We start from the raw sequence: 18,694 nt of genomic DNA, 5'->3' as shown, positions 1-18,694 counted from the left end.
AAACTAAATAGACATAACAGATATTTACAGAACATTTCACCTAGACACAGAAGAATATACCTTCTTCTAGAGCAGCACCTCATAGAACTTTCTCCAGAATTGACCACATACTTAGACACAAAGTGAGTCTCAAAAAATACAAAAATTTTGAAATAATATCCTACACCCTCTCTGACCACTATGGATTAAAGCTGGATATAAACAACAGAACAACAGAAAGCTTACAATCTCATGGAAACTGAACAACTTCTACTGAGTGAAAAATGAGTCAATACAGAAATTTAAAAAGAAACCAAAGATATTTTAAAATTACATGAAAATGATAACTTACCCACAACATATCCAAACTAACTTAACACAATAAAAGTGATTCTAATAGGCAAGTTTATAGCACTAAATACCTGCATAAAAAAAGGAGAGATCTCTTACTAGTAATTTAACAACACACCTAAAAGCTCTAGAACAAAAAGAGGAAATCACACCCAAAAGGAGTAGATGGCAAGAAATAATCAAACTCAGAACTGAAATCAACAAAATAGAATAAAATAAACAAAAACAATATAAAGAATCAATGAAACAAAAAGTTGGTCCTTTGAGGAAGTCAATAAGATTGGCAAGCCCTTTTCCAAATTCACTAAGGTCAGAGAAAGAATATCCAAATTAACAAAATTAGGCATGAAAAGGACACAGTAGCACACATCAAGGAAGTCCAGAGAATCTTGAGGACATATTTTAAAAGCCATTCTCCACCAAACTGGAAAATCAAAAAGAAATAGATGATTTTCCTGAGAGGTGCCACTCATCAAAATTAAATCAAGATTAGATAAATCACTTAATCACACTTATACAACCCCTAGTGAAGTGGAAGTAGTAATTAAAATTCTTCCAACCAAAAATAAAATCAAATAAAAAGCTCAGGGACAGGTAGTTTTAGCATAGAATCTACCAGACTTTCAAAAAAGAGTTAATGCCAATACTCCTCAAACTATTCTACAAAATACAAACAGACAGAACATTTTCTGAGACCACAGTTACCCTAATATCCAAGACATATAAAAACCCAACAAAGAAAGAGAATCACAGACCATTTTTCTTTATGAACATAGAGGCAAAAATTCTCAATAAAATACTTACAAACTGAATCTGAGAACACATCAAAGAGATCATCAACCCTGATCAAGTAGACTTGCTTCATGCCAGAGATGCAGAGATGGCTCAACATATGTAAATCAATAAACATAATCTACCATATAGACAAACTGAAAGACAAAAATCACAGGATCATCTCATTAGATGCAGAAAATATCTTTGACAAAATCAAATACTCCTTAATGATACAAGTCCTGAAGAGAACAGGGATACAAGGAACATACTGCAACATAATAAAGGTTGTTTACAGCAAGCCTATAGCCAACCTCAACTTAAATAGAGGGAAACTCAATGCAATTCCACTAAAATCAGGAGCAAGAGAAGGTTGTCCACTCTCTCCATAGCTATTCAATATAGTACTTGAAGTCTTAGCTAGATATAGGCAACTGATAGTGGCAACTGAAGGAGATAAAGGGGATACAGATAGGAAAGGACGAAGTCAAAGTATCTTTATTTACAGGTGATTTGATAGTATAGTTATGTAGTAAACCAAAAAATCCGATGGGGAAACTTCTATAGCTGTTAAACACTTTCAGCAAAGTATCTGGATTTAAAATTAACTCACAAAAATGAGTGGCTCTCCTATATACAAATAACAGATGGACCAAGAAAGAAATCAGAAAAACAACACCTTTCACGACAGCCTCAAATAATATAAATATAATATAATATGTCTTGGAGTAACTCTAACCCACCAAGTGAAAGACTTGTATGATAAAAAGTCTAAAGCAGCTAAGAAAGAAATTAAAGACATCAGAAGATGGAGAGATCTTCCATGCTCACAGATCAGTAGGATTAGTAATAAAATGGCCATCCTACCAAAAGCACTCTACAGATGTAATGCAATCCCTATCTATGCAATATATATTGCATATATATATATATATATATATATATATATATATATATTGCATAGATATATATATATATCTCCAGGATAGTTACAATCTATAGAACCACGGATGTTAGGTTAGAGTAAGAAGCTAATGGGAGTCAAATAGATCTCCCTAGGAAAGGGAAACAGAATAAATAGTTACATGTTGATGAAGGCAGGCTGGAATGGAATGATCAAGTAGAGAGGAGGAGGAAGAGAGGGACAAGGGAGAGAATATGGGGAGACAGCTAATATTAAGGGACATGTGGAGTAGTATAAAAACTTAATACAGTAGAAGCTTCATAAAAAATATACACATATAAAGGCAATCTAAATGAAATTGCAGAATAATGGGGGAGTCCACACTGGCTATCTCTTGTCACCAAATAAAACTTCCAGTTACATGCTTGGATTACATGTTATTGAGTTGTTGGGTAAAGGGTCCCATGGGACCCCCCAAACAACCTAGGCTGTTGCCAAGACTATATAAGTTGTTCACCACAAAATGACAGCAAGGCCCTGTTGTTGAAAACACTTATACAGCTCATTTAGCATAGAGATGTCAAGCTGGTGCCTACATGGATCCTTCACCACTGTGTGCTAGAATCTTCAGAACAGTAAGGCACCCAGCAAGCTCTCAAACATAAACACCAACTGAGCCACAAACCCTTTATCTACAATGGTTCCTTGCCTGCAAACTATGCCAGGGCAACAGAGGCATAAAGTTTGTGGGAGTAACCAACCAATAACTGATTTGACTTAAGGCCTACTTCATAAGATGGATGGATCCCTTACCTGACATTGTTTGGGTGAACCAGAATGTGAGTTTAGATAGCTCAGGGACCAAGGGTAAACCCCTGTTCTAAAAAGAATAAAGAAAAAATACTAACTAGCAATAAAATGACTCCATATGACATTCTGCTATACTCATGGACCAGTGCCTTGTTCAGCCATCATCAGAGAAGCTGCTTCCTACAGCAGATGAGAACAAACACAAAGACCCACAGCCAGAAAATATGCAGAGAATCAAAGACCTTGGAACACTTCAGCACTAAACAGATGTCTCCATAAAACCCCTCCCCTCAGAGCTCAGAGAACCCTGTGGAAGAGGAGACAGAAAGAGTGTAAGAGCCAGAAAGAATGGAGAACACGAAGAAACCAAGGCCCTGGGAGTCAACGTAAGCAAAGCTCATATGAACTCATAGGGAATGGTGCAGCATGCACAGGACATACCCTAGATGGGGTCCTAGAGCTGAAAGGAGAAGCAGACATGCCCCCATCCCCGAAACCATCTCTAATTAGTAATGGCTTGCAAATAAAAATGTAGTTTTCTCTAAGGAAGTCTCATTGGAGAAACAAGCTATTCTTTTATTTTCCTTATAAAATGTGAAATATATATGTATATATATACATACACATATATATAATCCTTTTTAAATTTTTTTATTAGATGTTTTCTTATTTACAATATCTCCTTTCCCAGGTTCCCCTACCAAAAAAAAAAAGAAAGAAAGAAAAATAAAATAAAATAAAATAATAAAATAAAATAAAAACAAAAACTAAAACAATCCCCTGTTCCCTCCCCCCTCCCCCTGCTCACCATCTCACCCCAAAACAAGCTATTCCTAAAGGTAGGCTGCATGCCCAGAAGTAGATGGGCCACAGGAAAGAAACTCAAGGACACCTTTGGAGGTTCCTTGTCTCATACTGTGAAATCAAGGCTTTCCCTTTCTTATTTTATTTTATTTTTTATCTTATTGGTGCTTTTTTTCTTCTCTATTTCTGCCCTATATTTCCTTTGCATTTGTTCCAGTTTAGTGTTTTTATGGATTCTTGAGTGTGTGAATGAGTGAGTCTCTGTTTCCTGTGCCTTCTCTTGGGCTCTTTTCCTTCTGTTTGTTTTGTCCAATTCTATTGTGTTAGGTTTTCTTCTTATTATATTATATTTTATTATTAGCCCTTAAAGGCATGTTTGTTTTCTAATGAGAGACAGAAAGGATGTAGATCTGGATGGGAGAGGAGGTGGGAATGAACTGAGAAGAGTAGAGAGGGAGGGGAGATAGTAATCGAGATATGTTGTATGAGGGGGAAAAATCTGTTTTCTTTCTTCCCTTTTGTTGTTGCTGTTCTTGTTTTGTTTATTTTTTTTCCCAAGACATAGAAAGTTCTTTGCTGACCTGGAACTCACTCTATAGACCAGGCTGGACCTTGAACTCAATCCTGCCTCCTGCCTCCTGCCTCCTGCCTCCTGCCTCCTGCCTCCTGCCTCCTGCCTCCTGCCTCCTGTCCCTCCTACCCACCTACCCCCTGCCTCCTGCCCCAGGCCCCCTGCGTTCTGCCTTCTGCCTCTGCCTGCCTCCCCAAGTGCTGAGATTAAAGGCGTGTGTCATCACCACCAGGCAAACAAATCTATTTTCAATAAAAGAATAAAGTAAAATGTTTTTTAAAGAAAATATATTAACCCATACATATACACACACCTCCAAAAAGATATCAAGTATTTATTTCCTTGCAATTCTGTAGACCAAAAGTCTGACATCATTGCATCAGCAGGGCTCCGCTCCTTCTGGAGACACTAAGCAGAGACTAGCACCCAAGGCCAGGGCACTTTAATCTCTGCCTATGTCTTCACAGTTTCTCTCAAGACTTGAAATAAAAATACAGGTGGTCTGACAAGTTGTTGGAAGTACAAGCTCCCCTCTGGCACATTCTCCTTCTCCCTGCATGAGATTCCTGGAGGAATTTTCATGTCTTTGGGGTCCATTGTTTCAATAGTAAGATGGTCAGATTTAGAAACACTGGGCATATACCCAGAAGATGCTCTAACATATAACAAGGGCACATGCTTCACCATGTTCATAGCAGCCTTATTTATAATAGCCAGAAGCTGGAAAGAACCCAAATGTACTTCAACAGAGGGATGAATACAGAAAATGTGGTACATTTACACAATGGAGTACTACTCAGCTATTAAAAAGTATAAATTCATGAAATTCTCAAGGAAATGGATAGAGCTAGAAAATATTATGCTGAGTGAGGTAACCCAATCACAAAAGGACACACATGATATGCACTCACTGATAAGTGGATATTAGCCCAAAAGCTCCAAATACCCAAGATACAATTCACAGACCACATGAAGCTCAAGAAGAAGGAAGACCAAAGTGTAGGTGCTTCGGTCCTTCTTAGAAGGGGAACAAAATACTCACAGGAGAAAATATGAAGATAAAGTGTAGAACAGAAACTAAAGGAAAGGCCATCTAGAGACTGTTCCACCTGGGGATTCATCCCATATACAGTTACCAAACCCAGACACTATTGTGGATGCCAAGAAGTGCATGCTAAAAGGAACCTGATATAGCTGTCCCCTGAGAGGCCCCGCCAGAGCCTGACAAATACAGAGGTAGATGATCACAACCAACCATTAGACTGAGCTCAAGGTCCCTGATAGAGGAGTTAGAGAAAGGACTGAAGGAGTTCAAGAGGTTTGAAACCCCACAGGAATAACAACAGTATCAACCAATCAGACCCCCCCCCCAGAGATCTCAGGGACTAAACCATCAACCAAGGAGTACACATGGCTCCAGCTGCATATGTAGCAGAGGACAGCCTTGTTAGGCATCAATAGGAGGAGATATCCTTGGTCCTATGAAGGCTCGATAGATGCCCCAGTGTAGGGGAATCGAGGGCAGGGAGGTGGGAGTGGGTGGGTGGGTAGAGGAACACCCTCATAGAAGGGGGACAGGGAGCATGGGATAGGGGTTTCCAGGAGTGGGAAAACAGGGAAAGGGGATAACATTTGAAATGTAAATAAAGGAAATATCCAATTTAAAAAAAGAAAACAAAAAATGAGGACACATTAAAAAAAAAAAAAAGAAATGCTTCTCTCTCTTTAGAGCTTCTTCATTTCTGCCAGACCTTTCTTTCACTACCCTCTTCCCCCTACCCCTGTCCCCCATCTCTCTGCCTTTTTGTAATAAGGACTTTTATGGTGACATATAGAGCTCACCAGACCATCTCAATGCCCTTAATTATATCTAAAAAAAGACCCATTTTACAGATAAGGTAGCATTCACAGGCTATGCAGAGGAGGCGAGGACATAGCCTTGAGAATCACCAACCTAGCACAGCAGGTTTACAGCTTACTGGCTGTGCTCATTTTTCTGTTATCCATTTGATTGGCATCAATATCATTCAATGAAACCCAGCTGATGCCACTGCCTGTACATGCACTGTTCTGTCACATGACTAAATTGTCACACTGCAGGAAAAGTATCCACCAGATCCTCCCCTGACCCATCACTTGCAAGTTTATTCACAAGTAATTAATGTGCTTTCTTGGCCATAGATATGCACCTGGGCTTCGCGTCAAGACAGCATTAAGATGTGTGGTTGGTTGACAGGCCCTAGCACAGCACTTTTAGGCTGTGCCACACTATTTCAATTGAAGTCATATGTTTTCTGGGCAGCTTCAAGCCAATTATAGCGTATAGAGGTACTTAAGGAATTAGACATTTGCTCAACCTGGACCGTTCTTCCGGTAGCCTTTATGACATAGCTCCCACTGAACAAATTAGTACTTCCTGCTCAGTTCAGTTGCTATCTCTACTATTCTTCCTTCTCACTTCACAGGAGAGCCTCTGGAAGCTCTTGCTTTGCCGACCTCAGCTTGGCATCTTCCTCCCAGGTGACTGTGATTCTGCCGTGGATACCGAGAGTGATCCCAGGCAGGATGGACTAGGATTAAGTCACTCCCTCTCCAGCAGGAAGTGATGACCCCACTCCTTGCCCCAGTAATGTAGATAACCTGCAGGCAACTAGGCACAAGGTGGAGACCTTGATGCTAAACTTGTTCATGATGGATCAGGAGAAAGGGCACTCTTCAGTCAGGGTAACAGTTCAGGTGTGTGAGAGTGAACAAATGAGTACAAAGGCCATGGAATTGGCTGGCTTTTACTGAATGATATCGAGGCCAGACAAGGGATAATGGGGAAATGAAGGCAGTTAGCAAACATTTGAAACCCAAATATGAGGGCCAAAGGGCCTCTCTGGCAGCTTCTGGAGAAGCTTTATCTCTTGGAGTAAGAGAACAAACACAGCCGTGAAGCAAATCCTGGATTGCCAAATTCCCAGATGATTGACTACTCATATAATGGTCTGTTATATGAAGACCCACACTCTGTATAAAAAGTACAGGACTCTGAAACATGAGACAGAGACGGATCCCCAACAGCTAAGGCTCTTAGATGCCTGGAACAGCTTTGAGTCACCTACCCCTCCAAATTGACAGTTTGATTTTGCACTTTCCCCGAGCAATAAATGTTACAAAGACAGCTCCCTTGCAAGGCAACTGTCTCTGCTCCCAGAAACTTACCCACCCCCCTCCACTTCTCATCTGTCAACTCAATTAATAGGGTCTAAAGCCCAATCCAACACAACTGTGTGTGCATGCTGAAACTGCTAAGGGGAGATTAGCTAGGATGTTCTAGCAGAAGGCACAGAGGATTAGATTTCAAGTATGCTCCATCAAGTCCTGTCCAAGCATAGGTTTACTGACGTAAAGACACACTCTCAGAACATAGGATTTAACACTCTGGCAAGGACACAAACAGACAGGGTAAAGTGTCTTGAAAACCTTAGAGGAAACAATAGCCTTTGCTGGGTAAGCTTGAAATGCAAGAGTTGTCTTGGGAGGCAGTGAAGAAAATAATTAAAAGATTTGAGGAATGGAGCCTTCTGGGACTGATCCATTGTTTAGACCATGAGATTAATCAGAAGATTATACTATATAAGTGACATTCTAGTCGTGAAGAACATTGGAAGAGCAGTAAGGACCAGCATCACTAAAGAATTCAAGGCAGTCTGAGTCAGACAGTAGGCGAGGCCATCACACAGTGACTCACTAATACTAATATTTCTATGAGTCTCTGAAGTACTAGGAGCCTCGTTGTAATGGATAACTGTCCAGCAGAAGTACCTCAGAAACTGAAGAAGGTACAAGTGGGCTTGAGCTCAGGCAGAACTGGCCAGCACATGTAAGCAGAATGAAGCAGAGGTAGAGAGTCCTATTTTAATATTTCTCCTTTAGTCTACCCTTACTGTCCACCTGGAGATTTCCACGTGGCAAGCTGAAACAAGAGGAGAAAAACCTGAACTTCACTTATAAATGATTTAGTTCTGTGTGTCTATGCAAGAAATAAATGGTGACTGGATCACAGCTCCAGTCAGAGGTGACCTTGAGCCTTAGAGGCATCGGGAGCTTCCACCAACCAGTACACGTAGGCATTGATTGGTTTTATAGGAAAGAAATGGTCAAGGTGACCACGATGCTTGATCATCTAGGAAACATACAACTTGCCCAAGCAAATGAGTGTGGGCTTTTCCAGAGGTTTAACCGAGGAGGGAAGATACATCCTGATTGTGTAGAGAGAATCTCGTATAAGCAACACCTGTCAATAAAAAAGCTTATGCCCAAGGAACCGAAGCAAAAAAATAGGAGGTGGGACATTCAGCAGGGAGAGAGTTTCTTCTGGGGAATAGTCACAGGCATGAGAGATCCAAGCTGGAACGCTGAGGAGACAGACATAAACCAGACATAAACCAGCAGGTACCTGACCTCGGGTTAAAATAAAAGGATTAAGTTAAAAGCAAGTCAGGGAACAAGCTGAAGTTTATGGCTGAGGCATTTATTACTAAATAATTAGTCTGAGTCATTATTGTTGGGAACTAAATGGCCAAAAGGAGAAATTTGATTTTTTTTTTCACATGAATGTACGCTGGAGACTTAAACTGCAAGACAAGTGGGGAGCGAGCTGAACATCAACGTTCATCGTTCTCTGCTTCCTCGCTGTGGATGCAGAACGACCATGTGCTTCATGATTCTGCAACGGCTCTCACAAAAGCCTTTAGTACTGTGATGGACTGGACCCTGGGACTATGAACTCAGATTTTCCCTCCTGAACCTGCTCTTGTCACATTTTTTTTTCAGCAAGAGAAAAGTAATTAATACTGAAAAGTAAGTAATTCTTAGAATGGTGGAAGACCAGAATGGCAATAGAAAGGCAGAAAACGAAGACTGTGCTCGCAAGCTTTCAGAACTAGCCCAGAGCCCATGTTGTTACATTCTGGCAATAAATAAATAGATAAATAAATAAATAAATAAATAAATAAATAAATAAATCTGGTGGCTTCCTGCCTGGGTTCTGAAGACTTTACTGAGGTTGAATTCAAAGGTAGTGGACTAATTTGTTCGGCAAAGGAACTTTCCAGATGGCATAACTGCCAGGCTGGGGCATGGTAATCGCTTACTACTGCTCTTGATCAGGTCTATAGTGAAAGAGAGCAGAAATACATAAAGAACATGCAGTCTGGCAAGGAGAAGAATGTGAGGGAGTTCTCGATTACAGACAAGGCAAGCACAGAGAAAGCAGGTGTAATTGTTAATGACATTACCACCTATATTCCTTTTTCCATTGATGTCTCCAAATATCTGAAAGCAAATATCTTAAAGAGGAAGGAGTTGTCTTGACACAGAATTTAAGAAAGGATATAGCCTATTGTGTCATGACAGCAGGAGCATAAGGCACTCACCACACTACACCTGTGGTCAGGAAATAAAACTAACAAAAAGGGGAACTGAACTATCAAACTTTCAAAACCACTTCTAGTGACTGACCTCCTCCAGCAAAGGTTCTACAATGCTCTGAAAACATTGCCACTAGGTAGTGGGGACCAGGTATTTAAATGCATGAGCCTATGAGAATTTCCCATTCAAATCGCAATAGCACCTGGGCTCTTCACTGGGACAATAGGAAAGGTTCCCCAAAGGTGAGACCCCGCTTATCAAAGGCTACGGTTCATAAAAATTCACACATTTGAACAGACAGAGATCAAACTGGGAATGTCACTGAAAAGATTCCCTGCTCAAAACTACTGTACAGGGAAGTTTTCCCAGGCTCAGCCACCATAGCATACAAAAGCCATTATGACCATTGTAGAAGGCATCAAGACTAGCTTCTGCTGGCAGTAGAACTTAACCATATTGTCCACATGATACTGGTTTTGTGGGCATTAAAAGCAAAAGAGTTACAGGATCCTGGGGGCATCCATCAAGAGTCCAGAAAGCCTCTAAGGCTAGATTGTAACCTTAATTTTTTTCAAATCCTATTTTTAATGATGGTTCTTAAACACATTAACCTCCTTTGTAGCCCACTATCCACCAGAGGTAGTGGAAAAGAAAAGATGTGAGGTAAGTGGACCTGTTTAGAAAGGTTCTTTGGAGTAATTCCCATCTGTGTTGTCTAGAAAGTGGCAGTTCTGTTCACAGGTTATCAGGCGGCAGCAGCTCAATCCACTCACAAACACTTCACAGATACACCAGAAGTCCAGTTCTGTATAGTCAGGTTAGCAACAGTGGTGACACGACCTAGCAGAGATAGCCAGGCCTCAGCCTCAGCTCAAGTCAGCAGGAGGGACCAGCAGGAACACCAGGAGATGTTCTCAGCTGTGCTTCTTCTCTCAGGGAAGTGAAGATCAGTGAAGATGAGACACCCACAAGCGTTGTACAGCTAGCTGTACCAGCAAGTCAAGCTCTATCTCTGTCACTCCATTGGGTCCTATTTATACCCTCCAAACACCAAGTGTCCACCACGAGCCTTGCCTCAGCACATGCATCCAATGGAGTCCTGACAAAAGGGGCTCAACTGTGAAATGTAAGGCGAACCAATACATGTGTGTTGTTAACAAAGAATCCTTCATCATGTGTCCTTTCACATGTTTGCTTTAATAGAACATCCTCTCTCTTACATCTGTTTCAGTAAAACATTACTTCATCAGTCTGCCTTAGTCTTTTACCTGTGTCCATTTCAGGAAAACACTCCTTCACGAGTTTGCCCCAGCAAAACACCACCCAACACAACTGACTCTTCAAAAAAAAAAAAAAAAAAAAAAAAAAACTTAAGTTTCCTCTTTACTAGATAGGTATGGCAAGGTTGGATTCCCTAGCAAGGAAGTCCTAAGAGACCAATATGTAGAGTTGTGAAGGTCAAGCTAAGTTGTAATGGAGACCCAAGAATGTTGGAGATTCCAGACCATGTGGTATCTGCCAAGGAAGGCTTAAGATGAAGAATGGAGCTGGCCCTAGAGAGAGGTCACAGCTGTTATAGGTGGCAGAGTTACAGAGCTTGGTAGCCCAACTCTGTCGGAGCCCAGGTGATCACTCCACACACCCCAGATATTGGACATGTACTTGCAGGGCTTGGTGTTTTCTATGCAGGATTTAGGTCTCATTTTTGGCCTTATCTTTCTGTATTATACCTCTATTCCTTCCTCTTGGAATGAGGTACTTATTCTGTATTATTACATAGTTGAAGTATATAAAATTTTAAATGTTTATAATGGTTCACAGTTTAGAATTTGTCCAGATGGATCAGGAAAGATGGCTCTGCACTTAACAGCAGTTGATCTTCTTGCAGAGGACCTGAGTTCAATTCCCAGCACCCAAATAGCTCACAGCCATCTGTTAATTCCAATTCCAGATGATCTGACTGCCTCTTCCAGCCTCTACGGACACTAGGCAAACACATAGGATACATAGATGCAGGCAAACATATACATTTAAATGGCCAAGGGTGGAAGATTATTATTAAAATTTATGTATTTGGGCATCAGATTAATAAGGGATGAATTCTGATGTTGATCATTGTTGTCAGTTTTATTGGATTAAGAATCACCTAGCAGGTATTTATCTTGGCATGTCTGGATTTCCAAAGAGCTTAAATGAGGGGAGATGCATGCTGAATGCAGGCACCACTGCCTTAAGAACTAGAGTCCTGGACTAAATGAAAGAGAAAACAGCAAGCTGTATACCATCAGGTATCTCTCTGCTTCCTGACTGCACACACAATGCAACCAGACATCTTAGACATTTGTTGCTCAAACTAGAGTCTATCATGCCTTCCTCAAGGTGGTGAACTATATCAATTAACTGTATACCAAAAGGAGCCTTCCCTTCCCTAAGTTTCTTTTCTCACATATTTTTTCCACAGCAATGAGAAGACTAAGTAATAAAAAAATATATTTTTTATGTACAATCATAGCCAACAATAAATGCCCTGGTACTGAATCTGGACCTTGCTTTTGGTAAGATGGCCATTCTCAGTGTGTTGATCCTACCAATCCATGAATATGGGAGGTCTGTCTATCTTCTGATACCTTCCTCAGTTTCTTTCTTCAGAGACTTGAAGTTCTTGTTATGCAGGTCTCTCACTTGCTTATTTAGAGTTACACCAAGATATTTTATATTCTTTGTGCCTATTGTGAGGAGTATTACCTCTAACTTCTTTCTCAGCCTGTTTTTTTGTTTGTATAAAGGAAGGCTACTTATTTCTTAGAGTTAATTTTATATCCAGCCATTTTTTTTGGATATTCTGCTGTTGGTTTATTCATATTAATTTTTTTCTTTTTTAACTTTTATTGCTTTATGATGAGAAAAGTTACATGATTTCAATTTATCTGAATTTTTTAACATTTAAAAACCTATTTTAAGTAAATAGAATTAAATCACATTCTTGTTTCCCTTTTGTACTGCAACTCCTCCCAGAGACCCCCTCTTCAATACCTACAATATCTTTTTTTGTCATATTCCTTAAAATTTATAAAATATTATAACAATAAAAATGAGTATTATACAAGTTGTTTGATATAAAACGACAATCAATTTAACAGTGTTATGTAGATTCTCATCTACAGCAATATTGAAAATACATACATTTTTCTCAATATAAATTTTAAATAACTCCAAACATATTAACTATATATTTCAAAATAGTATATCACTACTAGTATTTTCTTAAATGAACATGAATATATAAAGTCTTTTTGTTTGTTTGTTTGTTTTGTATTTAGTAGAGTTTAAAATTTTGGCTCTTACTGTGGTACAAACCCAACATAAGAACAATTTTTAGACATTGGATTTCATTGTAATAAGGCTGTACTTCAATAATCCTCACATCACCAAAGGATTTTACCTCCATCGTAGCTAAGCTGAGAGTTGATAATTCTGCTGCACCAAGAAATGAATTGTAGGCACGATTTTTGGATACTGACTTCCTGCTATGGTCAAAACTATTTGACTTGAGTGAGTGACTTCATTCTCAGCCCAGAGAGAACAGGTTACATTCATTTAAGAAATGGTGTATGTAGTCTCAACCACCAAGGACTGCACATGGAGGGGTCTGATCGTTCAGGCAGCATGTGTATGATAGAGGATTGCAAAATCGATCATCAATAGGAGGAGAGGACCTCAGCCCTGTGAAGGTTCTGTGCCCCAGTGTAGGGGAATGCCAGGGCCAGAAAGTGGGAGAGGGCAGGGCTACAGGCATGGGGAAGGGGGAGGCAACAGGGGTTTGTTTTTGTTTGTTTGTTTGTTGTTTTTTGGACGGGAAACTGGGAATGGAGAAATCCGCATGTAAATAAAGAAAATATCTAAAAAGAAAAAAAAAATGGTGTAGGTATTAAGATGGTCTATCCATAAAGTTATTCACCAACTGTTTCAATGAACAATGGTTCTGCTTGGAGGGTAGCACAGACATTAGGTGAGGGTAAGAATTTGGTTCATTAGCTGTGATAATTTGGAAAAGCATTCATCTCAGAGAAAGAGTAACTTATGAAGTCCTCTTCTTCAAACTTGATACAAGAGTTACAAACATCAAGCAAAGCATTCAGTCTCTCCCTTTGTTGTTCTCTTAGGAGCCACCTCCCTAGTTAATTTTCTGTGTTTCTTTTGGGTATATAAATACTTTTGAAATATATAAGCTGTTCTGAAAACCATAGTATAGTGTAAAAACATGAAATAAACAATACTACTAATAGAGAGACTGAGATTGGAGAAGCAAGATTTCAAGATCCTTATGTTGTACACAGGACACTGTCACAAACAAGCTGAAAATATATATAGATTGTACAATATTGGACCTATTTCTCCAATTACCAAATTAGAGAGAGCATTGGATGACAATCAACAAATTTCTAATTCCTCATATTTTTGGATTTCAATCAATTAGGATATGTTGGCAACATTAATTTTCATATTAAGACATTGAGAAAAGGTAAGAAAAGATATTTACTGGCCCATTACATTGGGAGTCTTCACTCTCTTCTATACCCTATTATCCTTAGGTTTGATCTTCTCATTGCGTCCTGGATTTCCTGGATGTTTTGGGTTAGGAGCTTTTTGCTTTTTGCATTTTCTTTGACTATTGTGTCAATGTTTTCTATGGTGTCTTCTGCCCCTGAGGTTCTCTCTTCTATCTCTTGTATTCTGTTGGTGATGCTTGCATCTATGACTCCTGATTTCTTTCCTAGGTTTTGTATCTCCAGGGTTGTCTCTCTTTCTGATTTCTTTATTGTTTCTATTTCCATTTTTAGGTTCTGGATGGTTTTGTTCATTTCCTTCACCTGTTTGTGTTTTCCTGTAGTTCTTTAAGGAATTTTTGTGTTTCCTCTGTAAGAGCTCCTAACTCTTTACCTGTGTTCTCCTGTATTTCTTTGAGTGTGCTATTTATGTCTTTCTGAAAGTCCTGTATCATCATCATGATAAGTGATTTTAGATCTGAATCTTGCTTTTCCGGTGTGATGGTGTATCCAGGACTTACTATGGTGGGAGAATTGGGTTCTGATGATGGCAAGTGACCTTGGTTTGTGTTGTTTATTTTCTTACGCTTCCCCCACCCCCAGCCATCTGGTTATCTCTAGTTCTACTTGCCCTTGCTAAATCTCACTGGAGCCTGTGATCCTGGTTGTGTCAGAACTCCTCAGAGTCGAGCTGTCTCTGTGATCCTGTGATTCTGGGATCCTGTGACCCTGGACTTGTTAGAGCACCTGGGAGTGCAGCAGCTTCCTCCGGGTGTTTTGGGACTGGCTGTGGAGCCTGGGCCCAAGGTTTGCTGAGGACACCAGCCCAAAGAGACTGGAAGGAACCCAAGCCACTCTGCTGGTGGAATTCCTGTGTGCCTAGTCCCGCTGGTCCCAGTTACTCCCAGCATTGGGACAGATGTTGGTTCCTCCTCACCTCTGATCCTGAGAGTGTCAGAGTGCCTGGGAGTGGAGCTTCCTCTGGGTGTTGTGGGAGTGGCTGCAGAGCTTCTGCCCAAGGTCCTCTCAGGACACCAGAGAGACCAGCCATATTCAGCCATTTTGCTGAAGGTGTTTATCAGCTGTAGGGGTTCTCTGGTAGAATTTTTGTGGTCACATATATACTATCATATCATCTGCAAATATCAATACTTCTTCTTTCTTTCCAATTTGTATCCCCTTGATCTCTTTTAGTTGTCTTATTGTTCTAGCTAGAACTTCAAGTACTATATTGAAGAGATAGGGAGAGAGTGGACAACCTTGTCTTGTTCCCAGTTTTAGTGGAATGGCTTTAAGTTTCTCTCCATTTAATTTTGTGTTGGATATTGGCTTGCTGTATATTGCTTTGATTATGTTTAGGTATTTAACATGAACTGGTGTCAAATTTTGTCATAGGCGTTTTTGGCATCTAATGAGATGACCACGTGGGGTTTTTTTTCTTTCAGTTTGTTTATGTGGTGGATTGCATTGATAGTTATTGAACCACTCTTGCATCACTGAGATGAAGCCTACTTGATCATGGTAGATGATCTCGAATGTGTTCTTGGATTTTATTTATGGGTACTTTATTGAGTGTTTCTGCATTAATGTTCATAAAGGAAATTGGTCTAAAATTCTCTTTGTTGAGTATTTCTGTGATTTAGGTGTCAGAGTGACTGTGGCCTTATAGAATGAGTTTGGCAGTGTTCCTTTGTTTCTATTTTGTGGTATAGTTTGAGGAGAATTGGCATTAGCTCTTCTTTGAAAGTCTGGTAGAATTCTTTGCTAAAACCATCTGGCCCTGGGCTTTGGCAGGAGGGCAGTTAGGTGACTTTTAATGACTGCTTCTATTTTCTTAGGGGTTATAGGACTATTCAGATAGTTTAGCTGATCTTGATTTAACTTTGGTAATTGGTATCTGTCTAGAAGATGACCCATTTCATTTAGATTTTCCAATTTTGTGGAGTTCAGGCTGTTGAAGTCAGACCTAATGATTCTTTGAGTTTCCCCAGTGTCTATTCTTATGTATTGCATGTAGTTTTGCTCTACCACCTTTGCTCTGGGAATCAGATCACACAACCAGCCCATACCTGGCTTCTCTTGAATCCTCGAATAAAAGACACACACACAGTTGTTCCTTTTCAACTTGCTTTCTTGGCATAATTGCTGGCACTACTACTCCCACCTAGAAAAACATACCCTTACCAATTTCTCAACTGCATCTCTCCCACCTGCCCAAAACCTCAATTGCTAAACTTCCCTGACCACCTGCCTACAGGAGAGGCCTGTGTGGGCACTCCATTTTGAGATTTCACATGGCTCTTAGTTCTTCTTTCTCCAAAGCACGATGAACTTCCTTCTTTTTTCTTGTGTACCCTTTTTCTCTCAGGACCCAGAAGTCCAGCTTGTACCTTCCACCCAACAATCATTGACAGATTAATAACCAATTGAGGAACTGGACCGCTCCCTACACTTATGTCTCCCTTTTTATTCTTGATTTTGTTAATTTGGGTACTATCTCTCTGCCCTTTAGTTACCTTGACTAAGGGTCTCTCTGTCTTGTTGATTTTCTCAAAGAGCCAGGTCTTAGTTACATTGATTCTTTATATTGTTCTCTTTGTTAAGAACTGTTCTACCTCAAGACCCAGTTGTACAACTCCTGGGCATATAACCAAAAGATGCTCCACCATCCCACAAGGTTACTTAATAAACAATGTTCATAATAGCCAGAAACTGGAAACAACCTAGATGTCCCTCAACTGAAGAATGGATAAAGAAAATGTGATACATGTATAGAATGGAATACTAGACAGTTATTTAAAAAGCCAAGAACATCATGAATTTTGCAGGCAAATTGGTGGAACTATAAAATATCCTGAGTGAGGTAACCCAGACCCAAAGGACATGTATGCTATATACTCACTTATAAGTGGATATTAGCCATAAAGTACAGGATATAATCGTGCTATAATCAACAGGCCCAAAGAAGTCAAATAACAAGGAAGGCCCAAAGGAGGATGGTTGAATCTTTCTTAGAAGGGAAAATAAAATAGATATTGGAGGTAGATGTAGAGAGGGAACTGGGGGAGGGATGGGGAGGAGAGTGGAGGTCATCAAATATAGGGATAGCAAAGAATAAAGAAGGGAACTCAATGTGGGGGTGGCAATCTCTAGGATGTGCCAGAGACCTGGGATGGGGAGCAAGCCCCAGGAGGTCTATGAAGGGCAACTCTAGCTAAGATTCCTAGCACTAGGGGATATAGATCCTTAACTGGCCACTTCCTGTAGCCAGGCAGGACTCTCAGTGGAATCAACCCAACTACCAAACCTTCAACCCAAAATGTATCATGCCTATAAGATGTGCAGGGACAAAGAGCAGAGACTAAGGGAATGGCCAACCAATGACTGCCCCAAATTGAAACACAAACTTATGGTCAAGAATCAGTCCCTGGCACTACTAACGATACTGTTATACTTTGCAGACTGGAGTCTAGCATAACTGACTCTGAGAGGCTCCATCCAGCAGCTAATGGAAAGAGATGCACGGACCCACAGCCAAACATTAGATGGACGATTATTATACTGGAAATCCTTGGAGGCAAGTTGAGATTTTCTCAGACTGACATGGCAGTTTGTGACCAATCTTTTCACAGATGACAGCCAAGACTGATTGGATGACATTCTCTGTGGTAGTTTGAATAAGAATAGCCCCAGTAGGCTCATACATTTAAATGTGTGTTTCCCAGTTGGTAGACTGTTTAGGAAAGATTAGAAGGTGTGGCCTTTTTGGAAGAGGTATGTCACTGGGGGTGGCTACTGTTCCAGCACCATGTCTTCCCACCTGCTACCATGATCCCTGTCATGATGGGCATGAATTAATCCCCTGAAATTCAGTGAAAAAAAATTCTCTTCTGCATATTAAGAAGACAAAAACTGTGTGAGAATTGGCAAGAGATTAACCCTTCCAGAATCCCAGTGTATAATATTTATCATACATAAATTGAAATTCTCTGTTTCTATATAAATTGCTCTGAAGGCAAATCAGAAAAGAAAAAGAAATAACATCTGGACTTCAAACTCTGTAGGCTTTAAGGATGGTGACAGCCAGATGTAAGAGAAGAGTCTGGATTGACAGGACTCCCATTCTGGGGGTTGTGTACAATACTCAGAAGCAAATGAGGCATGACTAAGGCCCAGGTGACTGGTTCAATCAGGAGAAACACAGGTCTTTTGAGGTTTAGACAATTCATTGCCTACATAGATAGAGGGTTGATGTAAGCTCCAGTTTCATAGGGTCATTTTCCCATACAACGAAACAGGTGACTCAAAAACAAAAAGGCTGGCTGATTACACGAGCCCTGGGATACCTTGTTCATGGGAAGCTAATTCTAGACTGCCACAGGCTGCTTATAAAGCCTGTATATTACAAATAAATGCATGAGATAGAGAGCTTCACACCTCATCAATATCCTAGGAGGCAACAAAAACCTCGTGGATTATGGGCAGGCTCCATGCTTAGTAGTTGGCCAGCAGCAATTGGAGTCCACATTTGTTTTGGTT

Source organism: Mastomys coucha, unplaced genomic scaffold (assembly GCF_008632895.1).
Source record: "Mastomys coucha isolate ucsf_1 unplaced genomic scaffold, UCSF_Mcou_1 pScaffold14, whole genome shotgun sequence".
Taxonomy (NCBI): domain Eukaryota; kingdom Metazoa; phylum Chordata; class Mammalia; order Rodentia; family Muridae; genus Mastomys; species Mastomys coucha.
This window is presented reverse-complemented; position numbering follows the sequence as displayed.